This window comes from Coptis chinensis, chromosome 3 (genome assembly GCF_015680905.1).
Source record: "Coptis chinensis isolate HL-2020 chromosome 3, ASM1568090v1, whole genome shotgun sequence".
Taxonomy (NCBI): domain Eukaryota; kingdom Viridiplantae; phylum Streptophyta; class Magnoliopsida; order Ranunculales; family Ranunculaceae; genus Coptis; species Coptis chinensis.
Genome location: NC_141458.1, coordinates 68,027,966 through 68,049,709, shown reverse-complemented (window position 1 = coordinate 68,049,709; position 21,744 = coordinate 68,027,966). Strand labels below are relative to the sequence as shown.

The following is a 21,744-nucleotide window of genomic DNA, read 5'->3' as shown; positions in this document are numbered from 1 at the left end:
TTGTTGATAGTGTCGTCGATAATGTCTACTAGTTCTTTCTTTTTACCATATTAAGCCATTGAGAGAAAAAATTGTTCGTTTGCAGAAGTGGTGGCGGTGGATTGCTTTCTAGATCAAAATCTAAAAAGTGTGGCTCTTGATACCAATTAATGCGGAACTAAAAGAGAGATTTAGAAGATAAGATGCGGAGATCTTCAAAAGAGGGAATAGATTTAAGGAAGAAGAAGATTGAATAGAAGAATTGTAGAAGTTGAGGCAGAAAAGTATAATAGGTTTTGGAGATTTGATAGTTTGATAATTGATAATTGATTGAATGAACTAAACTACAATGGTCTCTTTATATAGATAAGCCATACTTGTTAATTTAGAAACCAAGACTTCTAAATCTAATATAGACTTCTAAATCTAATTAAACTCTAAATAGAAAACTAGTTTTTGAGCCCATTCAACGAACGGAGACCGTTTTCAAACATAATTAATTTGATTTATGACCAAACCATTAACAAATCCTAAAATTTAAAAGTAGAATTAATCTTTCTTTCATACACAAATTCAAATGGGAAAAGTTATTAAACTCTTAAAATTTAACTGTCGACGACACTTTTTAATTGATTATATTTTGACAACTAGTCATTTTTTCCCCCTAATTTACACTTTAATTCATAAGCGTAACATGTTCAATTCACATTTTGTGAAAAAAAAAAATATTTTTATTTTTAAATTATTTACTTAAATTACATAAATTGACACCTTTTACAGAATGGGGACCGTTTTCATATAATTGATTTTTTTAATTCTTTTTTATCGAATTATTATGTACCAAAAAGTTTTAGCTTTAAAATATTGTAATGATTCAAATATCGTACTTTCCCACTCAATACTCAGTGAGTCTGTGAGTAGACTGAATAACCCATCAAAAGATGCGTAACATAGAGCGGGAGTAGCCACGTTGTAGCTTCTTGATTCTTGAGTATCTATCTTCAGTTGACTTAAGTGAGAAGTGAATTCAGTCGCTCTCAAAGGTAATTTTTAATTTTCCCAATATCCCTTGATTTTGCTCTCGTTATGCATAGTTCCATAATTTGCTATCGTTAGTTAAGCATACTTAAGCATGCTATGTTTTCTATTCAGTAAACCGCTACTTAATATAAGCTTTCTATGCTTTCTTCATTGAATGAAAGTTTTGTGTACCATATAGCTGTAGTTGTACTTGAATTTTTAAATCATATCATATTATTAGTGCTTAAGTATAACATAATTTCCCTCACATGGAATCACCTGCTCAAATATATATAGTAGTACACTGTTATTACATTGCAAACACATATTTTAACTGTTAAGAAACGAATATAGAACTATAACATTTTATTGGGAACATTTGATCCATATACCTTCTCGGAAACACTTCAATATAAAAGGAAATAAAAGATGGTTTACTTAAGACAGACCTGCTACATTGATAGATGCAAAAGCCCATTAATTTTGATATGCTTAAGCCTCTTATTCATGTGTATTGGGCTTTAAAATTATTTGGGCCCGTCAAGACTTTTTCGTTGTAAATCTCTTTTTTTATATTGATTTTCCAACCATTTAACTATATTTTGCATACAGCCAGATTTGCTACGTGATTTTTTTTTCCAGTTATACCAACAATTTGCTCTTTTTCATAAAGCCTGTTGCCATGTTCCCCAATTGCCTGATTCTCTCTCTCATGAAGTTCAATAAATAGGCGCTATTGTACTGCTTGCACTATCTAATTACTGGAGCTCTATTGATCAGGTAATGGAATAACTCCCCTTCTCATTAAACTTCTTCCCCTATCCAAAGTTTTTTTTGTGAAATAGTCACGATAATGCATAGGAAAGAGTCATAAAATACAACAAATTGATTGTGAAAACTGCAACACTACAACAATTAACTATTGAGATATTGATTTTCAGTCTCAAGTCCCTTCGTAAGTTGAGAGATTCCACCATTTTGTTTTCGCAATACTTACGAAGATATGTATTGTATGTCACGATAGTTCCCTTGTATTGGTAGGCCTATACAATAGATTCTATATGTTAAAAGTCATCAACAATGTGATCAGGAACATCTTTTTAAGGAAAAGAAAGGAACATGGATAATTTGAACCATTCAGTTTCAGTCATTTAAAAGCTGCAACTAATAGAGGATAAGACACTTTACATACGTACCAAGTGTCCAAGTCCCACCTGACCCTTTTCCAATGGTTGTGGGCAATTTGGTCAAACACACTAAACTTTCAAAAAAGAGGTCATCAGTGGAAATCACTTTCATTTTTATTTTACATTTTTCACAGTACTTTGCGAAAGAATTTGATCCAACAGTTAAACCTATCGTTACATAACATTGTATCCCAGTGAGAACAACGATCATCTTCTCCCTTGAAAAACAACATTGTGTTAGACTTAAACCTATGGGTGTTTCTACCATCATAGTAAAGAGCTTGAGCTACATATGACCTGTGGCATCAGTAACCTTCACAATCAGCAAACAGACAAACTACAAAACAAATTAAACCTATTCTAAAATTTAAAACAAAAAAAGGTATTTTCAAAGTTCAAATTATACGTAAACATAGCGGATTACATGGCACCCTTAAAACCAATACTTACACAAATTGGTTTGGGCAACAATTGCAAGGCAAAAGAACAAACATGAGTTTATTATGGTCTAACAACTCTGAAATTTCTTGAATTCCAATATATATAAATTGACGAAGGGAATCAAATTTTAGAACAAAAACCATGCATATAAGAAGTGTTGTACAACCTCATTGGCTCATCGTCTTAGGGTCCTATAAATTCATAGTGTACAACTTTGAACTAAACTGAAATCTGACATAAGATACAACTTTGTAATTGACACACATGGTAAGAGGGTAAAGTCAACTTTTAACCAAGAATGACTAAGAAGTGTTGCAAAAGATCAAAAGTTAGGGGAAACTTATTATCATGTAAATAGTAAATACAATTCAGGGACTATGTTATAATGTGTAACTATGAAAACAAAATACAACAACCATGTATTGCACATTATTAGTTAAGAGCCATGGTGTGTAGAACAACATGGAGAGAAGGAGAAGAGGAGCAAAATGGAGAGAGAGAGCCCCTAGGGCTACATAATAATAACATCTCTGACATTATTAACCTAGAACAACCTACTCAGGGAGACTGATTATTCCACTAAGGCAACAAAAATAATGTAGTTTATAGATTGATAATATAGTAATACACCGGATTGTAGCCATAAGATATAAACACCCCCAAGATCACCTCAACCAAGTAAAAAGCCTATCATGAATCAGACTTCAGCTCAGTTAGATACAAATCAATATTAACAATGGGGAATGAGGTTTCTTTGTATACGAACAGGACCATGCCTCCATTTTTTCGGAAAAAAAAATGTGGAAGAACTCGGTATTACTTGGCCATTAGCACAATGCATATAAAAATAGTACAATACAGAAGAGCAACTCTGATTGAGCCTAATACTATTAACACAGTAAGCCACTATTTGATCCAAAATATAATGATACAATAGAACAGAATCATAATATGCCACCACTAAATTAGTCGTTTTTGCACAATTACTAAAACGTAAAAGTTCCACAATAACTGAGGAATTCAATCAGTCTTACGCCACATTCATCCAGATTGAATAATGATGAAGAAACTAACCTTTCAAGTGCAAATATGGAGAATTTAGGCTTCCTCGCAATCGTTCATGCCTTAAATGGATTCAAACATATTCGTATCAAAGAAAAAATTGGTTTTAGGTTCTGGAACTAAAGCACAAAACCCAAAACTCTTCAAAAGAAATCGAAAGAATGATAATTGTTGTTGCAAATTTGCAATGCTAACAAAAAAATACTTAAAAAAAGCAAAGAAAAAAAAAACAATATTGTTTTATCGTAAACCTACTACCATTGAATCAATGGAAAATGCATATTAATTTCTGTAAATAATTCATTACCTATACCAAATAATAGAGAGATGTTGTGGAATGTGGAATTGGAATCTACCACCTCCCACATCTTTCTCATGCAATTTCACCCAATTTTATGCAAATAAGTGGAGCTGATGTAGTTGTTGGATAACTGCGGCTACATTGGTTGGATTTTATCATCGAAAGGCAAGAGGGAATGTAATTGGAGGATGCAGCCGATGGCTACAATTTCTCCAGTATTAACAAATAATTATCAGCCCTGTTTGAACTAAAAAAAAAGATGCTTATATAAGAATATTTTTTTATGTGAAAAAATATCACATCATTAACAATAAGATATTATGCAATGAGGGGTTGGGGGTTGCGTAGGTGACAATTATTCCAATAAGAAAGAAACTATGAGGAGGAGGGGGCATAGACTATAGTTGCTTTTAAATTGTGTTTAGAAACCATGAAACTTGCTAGAATTTTTGTCTAATCAGTTTTAGTTGCTATGAAACTATGGAACTTGCTTATATAAGAATATTTTTTTATGTGAAAAATATCACATCATTAACAATAAGATCTTATGCAATGAGGGGCTGGGGATACGTAGGTGACAATTATTCCAAAAAGAAAGAAACTGTGAAACTATGAGGAGGGCATAGACTGTAGTTACTCTTAAATGGTGTTTAGAAACCAAGAAACTTGCTAGAATTATTGTCTAATTGGATTTAGTTGCCGCCTTATCGAGTATCTTAAGTGGCTTTAGTGTTATTAAATAGCATCATTCACATTATGGAGACAGTGTTCCATACCATATGTCCGTATACAACTTATATTACTTTCGTCACATAAGTTAGTAGAGAGTTGCACCATTAGAAACGTCTATGTAAATGACTAACTAACCTGTTCATCAACAACTCCAGTTTGATTCTTAGCATCGCTTGTGGCCAGAGTTGGCACTGGAGCCAATTATGTCCATCCCATGGCTGCCAGCGTAGTATACACTTGTTTACTACACAAACTCATATATATATGTACAAAAGATAAATTTGAATCGTATATATATTGTCGAATTGCGCAAACAATATAACCAATTTCAAAAGCAAATACTTCTAAAATCATAAGATGATTTGTTGTTTAATGAATTCAAAGGATACAATTATACTTAGTTTTCAATCATACTTACCACCAAAAGATAGAGTATTCTCGGAATTATTAAAATCCTTACCAATTACTAATGATTTTTCATATGCTTTTTCAGTACCATGTTTGCACTTGCATGTATCTTGAAAAAGTTGAATGTGAAGCTCTCCCATTTGACTATGACAAAAGCTTGAACATAAAGGTCTCATAAGGTTTGTAAGAAAAAAACCAGTACTTCCATTGTTGAGCATGGAGACTCGAGGTCATTGCAATGCAATATGAGATAGAAGCTAAGACAAATTCATTGGGATCGTATTTGCACTCATACACTAATGTTGCAGAATAAAGGGAAATACAAATAGGATGTAAAAAAGGTCTTGTCAACTATTTCTTGGAGTAACAAACAAATAAAGGTTCATATATGGAATAAGTCAATCTATACCATCAATGCACAAAATGAAATGGTACTAGCAGCCATAACATAACGTGTTTAGACCAAAACATGAACTCTTTAAATCCAAACCAACAAAATAGTGCATGTCTGCTCTCCAAGTTCTTGATTATTAATTTTGTTCCTGAAGCTACATACTATGCTGGAAAAGGTTTGATAGAAAAGGTGCATTTAAAAATAAAAGTCGGCATTCCCGCTCTACCATAGTATATCATTACGAAGACATTCAAACTATTATGGTAGTTATAAAAGAAGCCTACATGTTCTAAGAAGAAGACTACTTCTCTGGTATGAAAAGATGCTCATTGATCAACATTGGAATTTTTATAAAATGGAAATGACATCCATTTAAGGGAAAGAAAAGATGGCCATATGAATGCTCCATATGTACTTCTAACAGGGTAGTGTAATTACATTAATTGAAAGAAAACTAATATTGCAACTATTAAAACATGTTAAAGGTATATAAAATGGTAGGCATGTTGTTATATAATCTACGGTAGAGTTTTATGCTCAAAACCAACTAACCAAGGTTAAGCCTTGTGGAAGTTGTCTTAGATACAGGAAAGGTCACTAAGTTTTGTGAAGAAATGTGCATTTTATGTTTGAAGTAGCTACGTTGATCATCTGTGGGATTGGTTTGGTTAATAATTAATTACATTGATTTTTCATCTACATAGGTTAGTCTCATCCAAAACTGGTTAGTCCTACTAAAGTAAAAAAATGGTGTCCCATGTTTTAGTTTAATCAATTATAAAATGAAATATAGATGAGGAAAAGGCGAGAGAAAGACAAACCTGTTCTCCAATTGCAGTAGTGTTCCATCATGCTTCGGTTATGGATTCTCTGCTATTTAATTACTAAGAGTGTCTTTAGAGTACCAAACATCAACCATATAAAGAGTTGGAAAGCTTCTCACGACCTATACATACATGGGAATCCTCATGACTTGTACTGAGTCAAAACAGAAAAAATAAATAAATGAAGGGTCGCAAACTTGAAATCTTTTGCCCATAAACAATTCAATAATCTTTAGATTGGTCGTGACATGTGAGTTGTGAAACAACGCAAGCAAAGAGATATATGAAGGTATGGTTATGTATAAGAGTAGATATTATTGAAGGGTATATTAGTATAAAATCAAATATAAGAGTGTAGTAACTAAATAATACTTTATATGAATATTACTAAAATGAGGAGGAAACTATTTATTGAAACTATGTAGGATTTTGGTAATCAAGCTACAGTTTCATGCGTCTAGTTTTGGTTATGTACTCACAAAACTACAGCTCAAAAGGTTAAGTCACACTTTAGGAATTTTATGAAGTTTATGTGGAGGAAATATAATAATGAAATAAAAGTTGATCTGGGTTTGTTGATACAGGAAAAAAAATGAAATTCAGCAGAAATTAGGAACGAATGGAACTCAAATACAAAGATTATTTACTATTCTATATTTATTTAGTCTTAAGATTAAGCATAAAGATGAGTACCTGTACATCTCCAAATTTGAACAATGCCTGCAAGAAAAAAAAACATTGAAATAGGATCAGTACCTTACGTTAAATTAATAACTCAACAATACACAACAACTATTTGGAAGTATATTGCTTAAAACAACCCACTGAAAATTACAACGACAAACAGGAATACAATCGAGAAAAGAACAACCAAGCACGCATGACTTATTTATAAATAATTTAAATCAATAAATGAGAGCAATCCATGAAAATATTACCTTGAAAGGTAAATACTAATCGCGAGACTACTTAAACATTTCTCCAATTGGACATTGACGACCTACAAAGCATTGATTTTAATAATGGACAATTATTTTTTACAGTCCATGCACTCATCAATACAAATACCTATTAGAATACTAATCAATATATAAGAAATAAATCACAACAGAAATCACAGTCAGTTTTAAGAACTTAGCATATAAGAATCCATGTGATGGATCAGCCGCATTGAAGAAGATCAATCCATCTATGTATATTAAAAATAAAAGTTTCAAAAGCTCGATATCTTACCAGAGGAGAGGATTTAAAAAAATTCGGAGACGTATGTAGAATGCAAATGTGAATGAGCCTTGTCAACTGCTAATGATATTATGTATTTCGACTGTTGATTTGGGTCCATGAGGGGTCCTTCCAAGTTCCAAGTGTTAGATATGGTATGCTCCTAACATTAAAAAATTCCTTGAGACTATTCTGTTTCTTATCCTGTCACAATGAATCAAACAGATACTCCGCAAGTTAGCTAAATAGTAAATACATATATAAACATGTGCAAAAGTGAAATTATGATGTTGATTCTTTCAATCAACTGATCTTCATTCTTTCATGCAATCAATCATAAGTATCAAAGACTATTGTCACTGGATTTATCCATTCCAAGCCACAACAAAGAACCGAAGATAAAAAATCAAACCCCGCTATTCAAAAAAAAAAAAACCCCCACTGCAAACAGTTTGCAGAAATCAATTAATGCAAACATTTTATTTGAAAAGGGACAAAAGGTAATACCGTAATAGGTATGCGCTGAAAGCCTGAAACTATAGAAAACACTATGCAATCATACTAAACACAATAATGACCCAAGCCTTAACGACTTAATTACATATTTACAATATTTCGATGGTGTTTGTAAAATGGTTCATCATCCCACGACTTATAAGCAATGCTAATAAAGGTTAAATGCAAATAAATGGAACCTCAATTTATTATTTCAATGTTTAAAAAAAAAAACACAAAAACAGAATTTATGAGGGAAAATACCATGAAAGCACAACCAATTTGTACCATTTCAACCAAGTTAAGCTAAACTTGAATAAGAACATGGCATGATTCACTCCTCCATGATTTATATACACACTTAATCTTATCAAAGCAACATGATTTCTGTCACAACAATATATTCTCTAATTGGTTTTACATCTTAATAAACCAAATTAAAGCAGTAATTCTAATTTGAAGCTAACAAATATAAGTACTCCTAAGAACTTTTCAAGTACTATCCAATGACAACATAATTGAAATAGATATCCTTAATCTGTAATTCTCAATGTTCTCACTAAATTGGATCCAATCTTCCAACAATAAAGGATTTCATAGGTGAATGGTCTATATAATCATAGTGGGTCTAGACTCTGGAAAGGATATGAAAGAATAAATCAATAGCAGTGGATATGAAATCGTGGAATAGAATGTATAGATAATGGCAAATAAACCAACACGACCATTATTAATTTATTATATATGCACTTTTATTTGTTTCAAACATATGAAATTGGGCTTAAATTTCAAGAATGCAAGGATACAATCATTATTAAATAGAATTAACAATCTGCTACGGTATCTTTCAACCAAATGTTACCTCTATTATGTAAGAAATAGAGAGCACAACTTATTGATTGGTGTTTTGCACGAACACTTCATAGGTGGTGTTTGATTTTACCATTAAGAACTGATATGAGTCTAAGCACCAATTAACTGCTCGAAGCTCTAATTCATACTATTTTACCTACTTTCTACAACAACCGTACACTTAGAACAAACCTTCTTCAAGTGATGCACACCCATTTCATTCAAAATTAAGCCAAATTTATAACAAAAACAATAGAACTAAAAAGTCAATTAAAATAAGACTAATGGAACCTTTAATTACTTTTAAACATTCAAACATGGCGGATGAATACCTTTGAGAGATCGCTGGCCAACCACAATAATAGGCTGCTTGAATACCTTGATTGAGCTAGTCTTAGTGCTCCATGTGGACTGGTGTTTTAGGATGTATGAACGATGTCTTCCACCAATTTCGGCAAATTGTCATTACTATTAGGAGGAGCGAGCAAAGTAATTGAATTAACTTCAGATATAAATTTATCTACTAATATGTGGAAGAAGTAAGAAAGCGAATGATGGTACTTATAACAATCTTAAATTTGTGTCCACTAAGCACAATAAAAGTTAGACCAAAATTACTTTTAACGATAAAATGGCCAAAAATGAAACTCAATAAGTACCTTGAATTTGGAAAGAAAAATATTGGGCATGTGAAGACCGTACATATATAGATAAGGCGAGTTGACAGACTGATGAACTTAACTCGGGCAACTGCAGGAAAGGCAGAGTTTAAAACACATAGAGTAGACTGACATAAATCAAATTAAGTAGAAGATGAAGAAGTGGAACCTTTAGAGTGGTGGAAGAGGGGCAGACGGGGGTACGTTGAGCCAGCCTATGACTGCTAATGTCGCCATTAGAGATTAACCAAGCTATAATGCATAGAAGTCTGGCTTGGTAGGATGAAGAGAAAGGTGGGATTAAAACTGTAGCAGTTAAGTCAATAAATCAGAAATGGTTTACTACCTTGGTTTTGGAAACATCTTTCTTCTTCTTTTGAAGCTCCAAGCAACACTCATTAATCCAAGTAGAATTCCCAAGCTTTACTACCTCTACAATACAAACAAATAAAATCAACAAAATTTAGTTTTTACAAAATTTAGAAATCGTAAAAACTAAATTTAATTTTTACTGCTAGACATGTTATAGACTTGCCCAGACTATGTTAACATGCATCCGTTCTATTTTGTGAGCTAGATAGGGGTTCAAGACAAATAGCATAAGATTAGGAGCTTAAAATGACTTATTCTTGTGGATAAAGACAAAATTTGAACATAAACTAAATGTTACAAACCATTGAATCCCCAAAGAGTAAAGAGATTAAACAATGCATTTGTGATACACAGACGAAAAAGTTAAAGAAAAAAAAATGTATTAGAATATAGTGCTTACCATGTTAATGAAACATCTATGACTAACATCGAGTTGCCATTTTCCCATATAGGGTCAAGTTTCCAGCCACTATAGCCTCCTTCCTCAATCTAATAATTAAGTACCTGAAAAGTGAAAATATAATACCAGAATTAAGATTGACACAATTGTATGCTTAGCAATAGTGGTTTTAAGCATGATTCTCAAGGCATTTTAGGATCCCATTTAGACCTTTTGAGGAGTTCCATCCACACTGAGTATCAGATAAATTTCTGATGTATCCCTTTAATCCTTCTTTTCTTGGTAGCTATTCATTCTTATAAGATATGATAAGTGGCCCCCTAATCACTTTCATATGACCATTACCCATTAGCAAACCAAGGACACACATCTTAGAACATGTAAAAGAAACCCAAACTTAAAATATAATCTAATTTTAATTCAGATTCACAAAATCACATATGCAGTACAAAACAATTAAATTGAGAGAATAAAAACTTAAGAAAAACAAATATATGAGAATCGATAATGTAGATGAGGAATGATTACCATCGCTCAAAGATCACATCCTCTCGTAGAAGATTTCTCTAAAACCAAACCCTATATTAAAATAAAAGAGAGTCAGCGAGTCAATTGAGTTTTAATCAGGTCGAGACATGAGAAACCCCATTTTTAACGTTTATATAGTTGTTTTTTTAGAACCACTATAAATGTATAGTAACTCCTCCTATGGGTGCTCTTGTTGCACTTTAGCTAATCTTGTTCCTCCTCATATTATCTATCAATCAATGACCCTAAACTTTTAAGATCTTAAATACATATTATAGGCTCAAGGCTGGTGTTTTATCACAAAAGACAAAAATGCGATGCAATTAAAGGAAATAATAACCGTGCAATAAAAACATAATTAACAATACACAATCTATGCTATTTCAAAGAGAATCAGAAAGCAAACACCAACCTCCTAGATAAACAATAAGAAGAGGTAAAGCTTTTTGCAGAGGGTATTTACGATTGAGATTGGTTTTTTTTTTTTCTTTTTTTTTTCAAGTGTTTGACGAAGGTTGGGTTTTGTTTTATTGTTGATTGCTATTCTTCTGTGAGAGAGTTTCGATTGATGTGTTGGGTTTTGGTATTGGATGGCGCTAAGAGGAAATAAAAGAGGTGGAGTGGGTGGGAAAAGGAATGAGAATAAGAAGTAATACTTACCTCCTACTCTTTTTATGGGATGTTTGGTAGTGATAACCAAAGCTCTAATTTGCATCTTTGGTATGTAAGCCCTCTCTCTCTCAGAAATCTGGTCAGGAGAATTATTTCCTTGCGCCCTGTACCAAACAAAACAGTTTCAGCAGATGAAATTTCTATAAAAGCTGCTATTCAAAAACCACAAAAACCAAAACAATCTACTTCATAACAAAGGTAGTGTAGTATAAGCTACCTATCAGACTCATATTCATCACTATATCGCCTTGATCGCATTAACTTAAAGGGTTTTTGGCTCCCGAATATCCAATTGACTAATTAATTCTTTATAACGTATTCTGGTTTTTTTTTTTTGACAAATAAGCCAATAGTCATTGGCGTTTTCCCAGAATTTTCCGTAGACCTCGCTGAACGTGGAGAACTTCCGAAAAAGGTTTTGGGATTTTTGAGGATTGGGGATTTTTTTTAGCGTCGGCGGAAGAGAAAAGAAGAAAGGTTTTGGTTTTTTAAATCGCGCGGTTTTTTTTTGGGTTTAGATTTCTATTTTGAGTGGGAGACTTGAGGGCCAGTTTCTCGGGCAGTTTTTTTCTCCACATTTCTCGTAATCCCCCTGTAGACGTGGACACCCTCATATATATATATAAATATATTAAACATTCCAAATTCCTAATCTAATTTCAAAACAATAATATTAGCAACTTATGCTTGATGTCCTGCATCATAAAAGAATGGCACTCTATCCCTCCTCGCCCCTCTGGGTATCCTGTCAGTCGGAAAATTGTGGATGACTCATCTAACTTAAAGTACCTTGGAGGCATGATCTTTTGCTTGTATACTTCGTATAGTGTCCTAACCGGATATTACTTAATCTTTTCGCAAACTCAACTAGACAACTAGTGTAAGTTGATTACATCGACAAACAACAATTACAATTTGTCCTACATACACATTTCACGCAAAGGATGTGGAAAACTCTCGATCACTATTGAGCATTAGTCGAGAAAAGAGATTTACTTGCTAGCATTGGAACATGCTATATAATAATTTGAAAAAATAAATTTTTTTATTCATTAAATTACTACTAAACAATATTATAAAATAGTGGTAACAAAATATGGGAGGAAAACGTGACGCTTCTTTCGGGGACTTTGTGTTCAGATTGGAATCTTTGTTAGTCTATGGTTAGTGAGAAAGGGGGGAGGCATCCCTTAGGAACCTTCCCTTCCACTTCTAGCTTTGTTGCTTTTTAATGTCCTTGAATACCAGATAATCTCGAATTGGCTTCTGGAGATTATTGACACTTACCCACTTTCAATTCCTCCGACTCATAACATCCAACACGTGCAGAAAGAAAATGAAAGTCTTCAATTTACTCGAAGAAAGATATATATTAGGTTTAGGAAGATATTTTATTTTGGGTTTAAGGAAAGATCTTATATTGTGTATTCTAGGTGTTAGGAATGATCTTATATTGTATCACACATATTCAATAAATGTGGGTAAGGTATTATTTTCTTCCTATTTGCTAGAATGGGTATCTAGACACTAGGATTTAGTATTATAAATAAATGTATAGTTGAGAGATGCATAACTCTCTACAAGTCTTACCTCCAAATTATTCCTTTATTCTTCTTCTTCGCCCTTAGTCCTTTTTATACTAGTTTCCCTTGGTGTGAGAATGTTACAACTCTCCTAGCATCACCATTTACAATTCTCAAATGGAAGCCATTGTCGCAAAGTTTGCAGTTGTGTGAAGACATAAATTGAGCTATCAATCTTCTTTTTCATTTATTTATTTGTTCATTTATTTTTTTCAATTTTGCTATTGCCATTCTGCATATGCTTTTCCTGAATACCATCGCACCAGCCCTCGGCATATCCATAAAGGAAAATTTGAGTCGCAAAACCATTTTATGTTCTCCCAACATTTTGTAAGAAGTTTTCTCCGTTTCGTATACCTTAAGAAAATGCATCAAGATCATTAGGAACATCAACTTAAATATCCGAGGAGGGTTGCCGACTTGACTGGGTTGGAATGGCGTGTAGAAGTGCTATCTCTTTTATTGGGTAGAAAAGAGGGTATGTCTCAATGGTGGAGGTGAGTGGTTGGTGGATAGGATGGTGTTCTTGGGGGTTAATAGTGTGGAGAAAGGAGGGGATCAAAGAAAGAGAATGTAAAAAACAGACATAACTAGGAGGATAAAAACTACTTGCACTGATGTAGCAGGGAGTAATGTGAGTTGGAAGATGAAGATGAAGATGTTAACTTGGGCTTGGAGTTCTCGGACAAAATTTACATTGAAGCTTAGGTTGGAAGTGGTGTTCGTGGTTTGTCAGATGTGGTGATTCAGGAAGGTGGAATTGCAACCGACGGCAACGTGTGGCGATTTCTTGTTGTGAGTTATGTGTCCTTGGTGTCTTTTTTGTTGGGCTTATGCAACAAAACTGGTTCTCTTGACTTGCAACAAAATTCTATATTTTCTTTGTCAGGTCTTTTTATTTTTTGGGTTTCTTGTTGGACTGATGGATCGGTTTGGTTGTATTTTCTCTTGGGTTTGCGACTATGTTGGGCTATATATATACTTTATGCTATATGTTTGAGCAGATGACATAGTTAAGCTATCAATCATTTGATTCGTCTTTCATTGGATTTTATAGAAGTAAACGGTTTTGATGTTTCATTTATATCTAATTATAATCATTTCAGAGAATTTATAGAGCCATGTGAACCCATTTTTTATTGCATGTATCAGCCAGCTCTTTTTTCATTTGGTCCACTTTATAAAGTGCATAATCCGGTATGTTCTACATATAAAGTTGAGTCTTCAATAATAAATGATGTGACTTCTAAGATTTGATTGATCTTTTCGATAAGTTCGGAGGGAGATGTCTTGGAGATAAAAGACAAAGGTTAGAGATATTAGGGGATTCTAATATCTAGATTATCCATCAAAGAGTTAGTGTTAGAAATAGAGAGAATATGTTTTTTTTTAGAGAATATGTTAGAGAGCCTTGTTCCCCATCAAGAGCGTTGTCCTTGAGAGTGAGATTGACGAGGAAGAGGTTTGGAAGGCAATCATTAACTTTGAGTAATGATCCCCAGGCCTTAATGGGTTCAATGTTGAATTTTTCAGAAAGTGTTGGGGTATTGTGAGAGAGGACATGATGGAGACTGTCCACAAGTTTTGGAGAACTCTTTTCTTGGCTAATAGCTTGAATAACACGTTTATAAAGCTTATGATGGTTCTAAACCCTTGGTTTTAGTCCATACTGGGTATTATTATGGATTTTAATAATGTTGTTTGGTTGCTAATTTGGTGTTGTTAGCAGAGGTTATTTTTAGGCTTAAAGTTGATTTCGAAAATTAGGTGCTTTTAGTTTCTAAATATGAAATAGAAGGCTAACTTCTAAATCTATTGTTCCTTTAATCTATATATTGGGTTGTGGGCCTTTGGCTATATTGGGTTGATTGATAAACATTTTGTGTTTGTGTGAGAAAGAATTTCTCTCTTCTTGTGTGTATTCGTTTAATTAATTACAAGGTTTCAGTTGTAGTTGTCGCGCGCAACAACCGTAGTGGCTCACAAGCAATTAGTTTGTAATTCTTCAGCGTCATGTTCATATCTTTATTGCACATCGATTAGCTTATTCTAAAAAAAATAGTGGTTGAAGATATTAGCGATTTGCGCCCGATTAGCTTGGTGGGCAGCGTGTATAAGAATCATCCCTAAGGTGTTACCGATGAGGTTAAAGGAGGTGACCTCTAATCTCATTGTACTTCTCCCTTGTTTCTCATTCCCGGTGCCGTCGAGGTAGAATTATTCTTGAATTTCTTGGCTCTTATATTTGGTCAACAAAAATACCTTGTTATGTCTCCTTTTTGTTGTGGTGTGCAACTCATAATAAGATCTTAACCATAGTAAAACTTATTAGGAGAAAGAAAATAATTGTTAACTTTGTCCCTTTGTGTATGGCTGATGCCGAGTCAGTTAGTCATACTCTCATCCATTGTCCCTTCTCATGGGAGATTTGAAATTTTGTGAGTCAATCTGGGGTTTATTGGTTGTTCCTCGGTTAGTGAAAAAGTTGTATTCTCTTGGGTTCTAAGGCTGCATTGTCCTGAAGGGTGCCCAATTGTGGAACATTCTACCCTTTACCATGTGGGATCTGTGGCTGTAAAGGAATAGGAGGCACTTTGATGGTTATGTGGCGTATATGGCATAGGTTATTATATCGAACAAAAAGTTTATTTTCCTTTGGTCAAAATTTTGGGAGTGGAGAGCCCGGTTTGGCGACTGTATAAGATGTGATTCCTTGCTCGGTTCCGTGCTCAGCCAAGCATGATCAAACTTCCCATTTTTTATTTTTTATTTATTTTTTTGTATTCTCCTTGTATATCTTTTGTTTTTCGTGCTCCCTTTCGTTGTATTTGTGTGGGATACCTCGTCATCCTGTATGGATATTATTATTATATATCTATATAACAAAGAAGGGTGAAGTGGGTTGACAAATTCCACCTCATAAGGTGTAAGGTGATGCGTGGTCGTGCCACCTCCTAACCATAGCCACTAAAATGTTTTTCTGGGGTGAGTTAACAAGTTTTTTTGGGGTGAGTTTAAATTTTTTTTCTCACCTCACCCAGCCCACACAAAAAAGGCCTGGACTGTTTTTTGAACTTTTATGGGCTGTTGGGCTCTGAAAACATGAGTATGGCCTCATTTTAAAAAAAAAATGGGGGTGGGTGGGGCGGGGGGATGCGCGTCGGGGGCGCCAAAGGTGCGCGTATTTGTGCCGAACGACATACATACATATAGACCCACTTTACTGTTGAAAAAAAGATAATTTCCTACTTCAAAGCTTAGATTCTTTATGTTTCTTTCATGTATTGTCGATAAAGAAGTTTCTTTGCTACATTGCTTATGCATTGTTCTGTTTCAGTTGCAGGGATTGTGCCAGCTTTGCTTCAGCTTCTTGATTGCTTTATACTTCTGTATTTATCTGTAAGTAAATAGTTGCTTGCAAGACACGCGTTTGGTTTCAACTTGTTTAACAAAAGTATTTTCTTTTTCTTTTTAGTTGGCTTCCATGTTAATGAATCAACTCCATAGTTCATTTACCCAGAAAAAAAGAAAAAAAAATCATTTATCAAAACTAACAAATGGCTGAGAGGCATATGTTGTATTAGTTTTAGCCTTTTGTTAGTTTTAGAAGTTTTAGACTGATTAGGATTTTCATTTTTGATTTATATTTCCTGGTAGCAATAACCCAATGGGCAGACATTACGGATGCCTTCTGCATGCCCAGTCGCCATAATGTTCGTCTGGTGTGTTTATGGAGGCAATGCATTCGGTAAAATTGGACTCGTTTACAATCCACAAAGAATATTAGTTTTTACTTTTGGAATTTGTTGTCCGTTGGTGGTCTCATCTGTTGGTTTCATACAAAGAGTGATAAATTTAGAGTTTAAACTACTAAACTAGGTGAATGCATGCGAAAAAAGTTTACCTGAACATGGTGAAGGCCTTCATTAACTAATCCGTCGAGAGCCAGCCTTTTATGTATCTATTTCATAGCTTCTATTGAAAATTTTAATGAGGTTGGGAGGATGGTAGTGTGGATTGTTGACTTTTGTAGGCGAGGTTTTTGTGGTGGTAGAATCCGAGGTTATAGAAGATCATTGGTAGGATGAGCCTGGCGCAAGATAGTAAGATACACGGCGAACTCGCATGGTACAGGATCATTCTGTGGTCTCGTAGGTACGTTGCGGAGACACTTACACATGGGGAAAGTGAGACCGAGAGATGAGGGGACAGGTGGACGACTAAGATGAAATGAGACGGGGGTATAAAAAGAAAAGAAGAGAAGAGAAGAGGAGGCCGAAAATTGATTAGGGAAGGGAGAAAAAGACCTAAAGTGAAGAGAGAGAAGAGTAAGGAAAAGTGTGATACAACATTTGGCGCTGTCTGTGGGGACGAGAAAGAAGAAGGCAGCGGAGAGATGGAAACAGTAATAAAAAGAAGAAGAGGTAGACCAAAGAAGGTAGTAGTGCAGAAGTCAGACGAGGAGTTGGTTAGTGATGAAAAGGGAGATTGAGGAGAGGAAATAGTCGCAGGTTCAGCATCAGAGGAGACGCGACTTATACAAGAAGAGATCATGAGGTTGAGAGAGGAGAATGCGCACTCAGACGAGAAAGAGAAATAGGGAAGGAGGAAGCGAGAGAGGAAGCAAGCGAGGGGTCTGATAATGAAGAAGAAAGGCCTGGTCGAAAACCCGGTGACCGGCCTCACAATGGAACAAGTTTAGGAGATGATAACTAACGACCGTGAGGCGAACCTTCAGCAGACGAGGATTCAAGTAGGAGTGGCTAGCCAAGTGGTGGCCGGTCTGAACCGTAACCCGCTGGTCGACACCATTTGGGCTTCAGAGGTTCCGAAGCGTTTAAATCAACTTCGATTCGAAAGATACGACGGCAAAGGAGATCCCGTGGATCACATTCACCATTTTCGGCAGCAGATGCCTTTTTGGCAAGAAGCTCGATATGATGGGTTGCAGTGCAGTGCATGATGTTCTCAGCCAACCTAAAGGGGGGCGTCGGATTAGTACTACCGGTTGCCGTCAAGGAGCATAAATAGTTTTCAGGAGTTAGAGCAGGCGATTGTAGACCATTTCATACATCGAAAAAGGCGGGTGGTAGACATCACGGCGTTGTTCAATGTTAGGCAAAGATCTGCGGAATCAGTGAGGGATTTCTTGTGCCGATTCAAGGCTGAGACATTGAAGGTGGAGAACATGGATGAAAGGACTGCGGTAATAGCGTTTGAAAGAAGTCTACGTCCAGGAATGGGAGTACATCAGTCCGTGGCGTGGCTAAGAATGAGATCGTGACCTTGCACGATTTGTATCCCCGTGTGGAAAAGTATATAAGGTTTGAGGATACAATGCAGAAGGATCCTAGAAGGTTAGGGAGGGCAATACTATCCTTAGAAAAAAGCGAAGATCACCGGAAAACTGAGACATCAGAAAGGGGGAATAGTGGGCATCGCGGGTACTCATCGCGGCCCGAAAGAAGTAGAGAGGGAGTCAGGAGGGAGAATAGGGAGAGAAAGCCATACCGCGAGTTGGAACAGACACCACTGAACAGGCCGCTGAATGAGATCTTGCCTTTGATCAAAAGTCTTCAGGGCTATGAGGGACCGTGAAGCACACCAATGGAGATGTTGAGTAAACCATATTGTGCATATCACCAGATACGGAATCATGAGACTAAGGATTGCTACGCATTGAAATGGTTGATTCAGAGGTTGATAGAGAAGGGAATGCTGAGAGAGTTTATAACGGGAGCTTAGAAAGATGAGCAGGTACCAGTTTAGGGTAGGATACTGGGAAACAATCAATGTGATCTTCAGCGGAGAGGTTTTGAGTCACAACGCCCATAGAGATAAATAAGGTGAACTGCGAGTATTCAGCAGGTCAACGAGGTAATAGGATCCTTGCAGATAAGTTCATGGTTGGCAGAGGGAAGGGATTGGATTGTATTCACCAACGTGGATCTCAAAGTTGTTGATTCCCCCCACGAAGACACGTTGGTCATTATAGTAGCGATGTGCAATTACATGGTGAAGAGTAATTGATTGCGGTAGTGCAATAGACTTGTTGTTCAGAGGGGTCATGGAGGAAATGAAGATCGATGCAAAACAGCTAAAACCTTCGCGGACCAACTTGTATGGATTCAATGGAAGTATGACTGAGCCCATGGGAGAACTCTTGCTACCCGTGACAATAGGTGACATTGGGTCCTATGACTGTATTCACCCGGTTCATGGTGGTGGATTCAAACTCCCAGTACAATGCAATTCTAGGGAGGCGTTGGATACATGAGATGAAAGCAGTATCGTCGACGTATTATCAAGTGATTCGATTCCCCACAACGACGGGAATGTACGAAGTCCGTGGTGACAAAGTGGCGGCTAAGAATAGCCATCAGGGGATGGTGAAAGATATGGTCCGGAACAGAAGGAGAGGCTTCAGACGCCGGGAAGATGCCCACATAGCAATTACAAAGTGCCGCCATGGAGGAGGCGGAGCCTTCGATGGGGCCGAAGACCCTCAATGAGATCGGAAATAGTGAACTTGGGGATGGGGGATGAAAAGAAATTTACATCAGTAGGGTCCAACTTACCGGATGAATGGAAGAGCAAGCTTGTACAGTTTTTGTCAGAGAATAAAGATGTCTTTGCATGGGTAATTGAGGATATCATAGGGTTAGATCTAGGTTGTACATGTCACCACTTACACATGAATGCGGATGCAAAACCTGTGAGGCAAAAGATGAGAAGCATTAAGCCGAAGTATGCGGAGGGGATTCGTTAAGAGATTACAAGACTGAAAGGGGTAGGAATAATAAGGGAGGTGGAATTCACAGACTGGCTGTCCAACGTTGTCGTGGTGCCAAAGAAAAATGGCAAAGTCCGTATGTGTGTGGATTTCACAGATGTCAACCTAGAATGTCCTAAAGACAGTTATCCCATACCGCAAGAAAATGAATTAGTGGATAGAATGACAGGCTTCAAAATATTTTCTTTTATGGACGCATCTATGGGATATAACCAGGTCGCGATATATGGACCGGATCAAGAGAAGACAACTTTTGTGGTGGAAGGCGGTACATATTGTTACACGAGGATGCCTTTTGGCTTAAAGAACGGCAGGGCTACCTTCCAGCGGTTGGGAGAAAAGATGTTTAAGGGAAAGATTCGAAAAGGAATCGAAATCTACATTGACGACATGGTGGAAAAGAGCATATCTAGGGAAGAACTACGAACGCATAATCTGAAGCTCAATCCGGAGAAGTGCACGTTTGGGGTGACCACAGGGAAGTTTCTGGGTTACATTGTTACTCACCGCAGAAAATAGTCAAATCCCAAACAAATAAGATCCTTGGTAGAAATGTCATCCCCTCAAAACGTCAAAGAGGTACAACGACTAGTGGGAAGGGTCGCGACATTAAACAAATTCATTTCGAAGTCTTCAGATAAGTGCAGACCGCTGTATCAATTGTTGAGAAGTACACCAGATTTTTTATGGATTGCGGAATGTGAGAATGCATTTCAAGAACTGAAGAGTTACTTGGGAAAGGCTCCTTTGTTGTCATGACCAGAGCAGGGGGAGAAATTGTACCTGTATCTGGGGTCATAGAGTACGTGGTTAGCTCAGTCCTAGTCCGAGTTGTCGATAGAATAGAGAAGCCAGTGTATTTTCAGAGTAAAACCTTGTTGGATGTAGAGACCCGATACAATAGAATTGAGAAGTATGTTTTGGCATTGATCTTCTCGGCACTAAAACTGAAACCATACTTCGAATCACATTCGGTAGTGGTGGTAACGAATCTGCCCCTCAAACAAGCACTGAAAGCGGAGAAGTTTGGGAGAATTAGGGCAAGGAACGGGTCGGGTTCGGGTCGGATATAGCTATATCTAAATCCGAACCCGATTAGTTTGACAATATCCGAACCCGAATCTAAATAAAACCGAAATCTTATATACGAATCCAACCCGAACCCGATCGGATAACACTAAAAATGCAAAAAAAAACCCAAAAAATATATCCGAACCCGAATCCGAACCTGACCCGAATAAATAAACGGATATGAAAATCAACCCGAACCCGAACTATTTGGATTCGGGTAAAACCCGACCTGATTCCCTACCCTAGGGAGAATGCTAAAATGGGCAGTGATACTCAGCTCTTATGAAATCCAATATCAGGTCTGGACAGTAGAAATGGCCCAAGCTATGGCGGAGTTTTTTGTGGAATTCCCAGCAGAGGATCCCAAGTGGGGGGAAGAGATGGTCATGGAGCCCGAACATAATAAGGATCAGGATCTCCTAGGCCCATGGGATAAGAAGAATGGATGGAGAGTGTTCGCGGATGGATCTGCAACAGATGCATGGTTACCCCTGATAATACAAGAATGGAACAAACGATGAAACTGGGGTTTGCGGCATCGAATAATGAATCAAAATATGAGGCTGTGATAGCGGGATTGAGAATGGCGGAGGATTTGGGAATAGATGAGTTGATGGTATACTTGGACTCTAACTTAGTCGTGTGCCAAGTAAATGGAGGATTCGCGGCTTGGTGCCCACGAATGGCGAAATATTTGGAGGTTTTGTGCAAAAAGGCCACGAAGTTTGTAAAGATCAAGTTCATACACTT

At 36.2% G+C, this 21,744-nt stretch overlaps 1 protein-coding gene and 1 long non-coding RNA gene across 33 annotated transcripts in view; one reads left to right on the top strand and one right to left on the bottom strand.

Annotated features, from left to right (window-relative positions):
* LOC147510520 (uncharacterized) overlaps window positions 1-21,744 on the top strand; it is a 40,525-nt gene that overhangs the window by 7,304 nt on the left and 11,477 nt on the right. For 3 of the 31 annotated variants that reach the window (XR_015218908.1, XR_015218906.1, XR_015218889.1), the window contains 3 exons: window positions 886-1,022; window positions 1,612-1,779; window positions 16,468-16,529. The exons of 1 other annotated variant lie outside the window; for it this stretch is intronic. The gene's annotated coding sequence lies outside the window, so the exon portion shown is untranslated. 27 more of the 31 variants (XR_015218884.1, XR_015218895.1, XR_015218894.1 and 24 more) reach the window with 24 other exon arrangements.
* Window positions 4,517-11,590, bottom strand: LOC147510521 (uncharacterized). 2 transcript variants are annotated; one of them, XR_015218910.1, is made up of 5 exons: window positions 11,536-11,590; window positions 10,876-10,926; window positions 10,348-10,451; window positions 9,922-10,007; window positions 4,517-9,844 (listed from the first exon to the last, which is right to left on the bottom strand). It is a non-coding gene; the product is annotated as an uncharacterized LOC147510521 (long non-coding RNA). The 2 variants fall into 2 exon arrangements; XR_015218909.1 differs by lacking the exon at window positions 11,536-11,590 and having other exon boundaries at window positions 10,348-11,464.